This window comes from Antechinus flavipes, chromosome 3 (genome assembly GCF_016432865.1).
Source record: "Antechinus flavipes isolate AdamAnt ecotype Samford, QLD, Australia chromosome 3, AdamAnt_v2, whole genome shotgun sequence".
Lineage (NCBI taxonomy): Eukaryota > Metazoa > Chordata > Mammalia > Dasyuromorphia > Dasyuridae > Antechinus > Antechinus flavipes.
In genome coordinates, this window is record NC_067400.1 from 312,817,705 (window position 1) to 312,821,871 (window position 4,167).

Sequence of the window (4,167 nt, forward strand, 5' to 3'; positions counted from 1 at the left end):
TGCTCAGTGAAGTGAGCAGAATTAGAAGAACACAGTATACAGTAATAGCAATGTTAGGCAATGATCAACTTTGATAGGTTTTGTTCTTCCCTGCAATACAACAATCTAAGACAATTCTAAAAGAATATGACTGGAAGATGCCATCAATATCCACATAAAGAACTCTGGAGTCTGAATGAAGTTCAAAGAATACCATTTTCACTTTTTTGTCTTTTTTTCTTGTAGCTTTTCTTTTTTATTCTTATTTTTTTTTACAATGTGACTAATGTGGAAATATGTTTATTATGATTGTACATATATACCTCAAATTGCTTGCCTTCTTGTGAAGGAAGGGAGAGAGAAAAAATATAAATCAACATATTATAAAAATAAATGTTGGAATCTATCTTTACATGTAATTGAAAAAAATAAGAAAAGAAAAAGAAAATTGTTAAAGACTTGCATGAAATAGTGAACAGTAAAGTGAACAAAACCAAGAGATTGTCATATGATAAATATGGAAAAAAGAAATTATTGGTATGAAACAGGATAAAGAAGAATTGACAATATTTGATAATTAATTAAAAACAGTGGGAGTGGAAAATAAGGAAGAGTGGGAAATGATTCTGAAATTTTAATCTAGAAGGCTGAGAAACATGTTACTACTGACAGAAGTGGAGAAATTACAAAATCATGAGATTAGAGAATTTGAAAGAACTGTGGAAGTCATCTAGCTCAACCAACACCTAAACAGAAATTCCCTGTAGAATATTTCTGACACATTCACAACAATAGTCACCTAGCATCCACTTGAGGACCTCCAACTATAGGCATCACACTATCTCCTGACACAACCCTGTGTACAATCTACCCTATGAGACTAAATAATAAAAATCTAATATCCTTCTACTGAGCAAGTCTTTCAGATACATGAAGACAGATATCATATATACTTTGTCTTCTCTTCTTCAATCTAAACAACTCCAGTTCCTTCAATAATCCTCATGTGGAAAAGCCTTAAATCTACTCAATATACCTTTCTTTAGATAAATACAAGCTTGTCATCTAGATAGCAAAGTGGCACAGTGATAGAGCACTGGTTCCAATGTTAGACACTTATATGTATGGCCCTGCTCAAATAACTTAAACTCTCTTAACCTCAGTTTCCTCATTTACAAAAAGAAAAAAATGATAGCACCTGAACAAAGGAGACTATATCTATATCTATATCTATATATATTGCATATTACTTTCTTTTTTATTATTATTATTTTTTTAAATAACTTTTTATTGACAGAACCCATGCCAGGACAATTTTTTACAGCATTATCCCTTGTACTCACTTCTGTTCCGATTTTTCCCCTCCCTCCTTCTACCCCGTCCCCCAGATGGCAAGCAGTACTTTACATGTTAAATAGGTTACAGTATATTCTAGATACAATATATGTGTGCAGACCGAACAGTTTTCTTGTTGCACAGGGAGAATTGGATTCAGAAGGTATAAATAACCCGGGAAAAAAACAAAAATGCAAGCAGTTTTATATTCATTTCCCAGTATTCTTTCTTTGGGTGTACCTGCTTCTGTCCATCCTTGATCAATTGAAACTGAATTAGCTCTCTTTATCGAAGAGATCCACTTCCATCAGAATACATCCTCAAACAGTATCATTGTTGAGGTATATAATGATCTCCTGGTTCTGCTCATTTCACTCAGCATCAGTTCATGTAAGTCTCGCCAGTCCTCTCTGTATTCATCCTGCTGGTCATTTCTTACAGAACAATAATATTCCATAACATTCATATACCACAATTTATTCTGCCATTCTCCAATTGATGGGCATCCTTTCATTTTCCAGCTTCTAGCCACTACAAACAGAGCTGCCACAAACATTTTGGCACATACAGGTCCCTTTCCCTTCTTTAGTATCTCTTTGGGGTATAAGCCCAGTAGTAGCACTGCTGGATCAAAGGGTATGCACAGTTTGATAATTTTTTGAGCGTAGTTCCAAATCGCTCTCCAGAATGGCTGGATGTGTTCACAATTTCACCAACAATGTGTCAGTGGGAGACTATATTTTTTAATATACTTTGTAAATCTTGACAGACTATACAAACACTAGTTGTTTTCGTTGTTGTGTTGCTATGTATTCCCAGAAATGGGCACAATATATCAATGTGAAAAGAAAAGATCAGAATATCTGAGTTTATTATGTTATTCTGGATATTATGTATCTCTTTTGCAATCTAAGGTTACAAGAGTTATACGATTGGAAGTAGGGGGAATAAATCACTGCATAGATTGTTCTTTCATAATGAATGTGTTCCACTAAAAGTCCTGCCATTTTCACACGAACAATTGATGGCCACACCTATCCATATCAGTTCTCATGGACTTTATTTTTTAAGCAATTATGGGGTTTTATAGTTCTTATTCAGTATAGTATATTCATGGATTCCAAGTTTTCATAATGCTTCCTGCTAAAAGAAAACTGGTTCACTTGAGGAAAGCATTGATCTATGCCTACTTTAAGGTTGTGAATTAGTTTTATAGTAAGATGATATTATACAATATGAATTCTAATTGGTTTATGCATGTTTTTAACAAAGTCTAGAAATATCTCAAGAGTCAGGGTAGCATAAGAATAGGAGATTGCAAAAAGGTAAGGTAAATGATGTAGATAACTAGGCAGTAGGGTAAGAAGAAAATGGAACAGTTGCACCAGAAAAGATCTGGTGGCTGCACATTTTTTATTACTATTTCTTAGGTTTTCTGGAAAGCTCATTTCATACTAATCCAACTTACCAAACTTCTCTTTCTCTGTAAGTGGATTGCATTTTTCATCACAAGTCATTCAAAATTAACTTGGAGCATTGTGGTACTGAGAAGAGCTAAGTCAATTCACAGTTAATTATTTTAAGTAGTTTTTTAGTTGATTCTCTAGGATTATGTAAGTATGCTGTAATATATTTGCAAAGGATGCTTCTTTTGTTTTCTGTTAGCCTATACTAATTTTTTGCAATTTTTGTTTGTTTTATTGCTATAGCTAGCATTTCTAGAAGAATATTGAATGATAATGGTGATGAGGGGCATCCTTGTTTCACTCCTAAACTTATTAGGTTCCTATCTTATCCCAGGTAATACTAATGGTTTTAAATACCACTTAGCATTTTAAGGTAAACTCTACTTATTCCTACATTTTTTAATTTTTAATAGAAATGGGCATTTATTTTCTGCATCTGTTGAAATAAACATTTGATTTTGGGGTGTTTTGTTATTGATATAGTCAATTATACTGATAGTTTTCCAAAAATTGAACAAATCCTATATTCTTGGCATAAATCCCACCTGGTCAAATTGAATGGTTTTTATTGATATACTGCTGTAATTTCTGTACTAGTATCTTATTTAAAATTTTTGCCTCATTTTGGAACTATGTCCAAAGGACTATAAAATTGTGTATACCCTTTGATCTAATACTCTCACTACTGGGAGTATATCTCAAAGAGCTAATAAAAAAGACTAAAGGACCCATTGTAGAAGCTCTTTTTGTAGTGGCAAAGAATTGGAAATTGAGTAGATGCCAATTAGTTGGGGAATGGCTGAACAAGTTATGATATATGAAGGTGATAGAATATTATTGTTCTATAGAAAATGATGAGCAGCCTGATTTTAGAAAAGTCTAGAAAGACCTAAATGAACTAATGCTGATAATGTGAGAAAAGGCAGGAAAATGCTGTACATATTATGTGATGGTCAGTTGTGATGGACTTGATTCTTCTCAACAATTTGGTGATTCGAGTCATTTCCAATAGACTTGAAATGGAAAATACCAGTCACATCCAGAGAGAGAACTATGAAGATTTAATGTGTATTGAAGCATAATAGTTTCACCTTTTTGTTTGTTTCTTTTCTTTCCTATTTTTTTTTCCCTTTTTGGTTTGATTTTTCTTGTAGAACATACCAAATATGAAATTATGTTTAAAAGAATAACACATATTTAACCTATATCAGATTCCTTGCTGTCTTGGTGGAGAGCATAATGTAAGGAGGAAGAAAAAATTTAGAATGCAAACTTTTGGGAAAATGAATGTGGAAATCTATCTGCACATTTATTTATAAAAATAAGAAAAAATTAAGAAAAAATTGCATCAATATTCATTAGGAAAATTGGCCTATAGTTTTCCTTC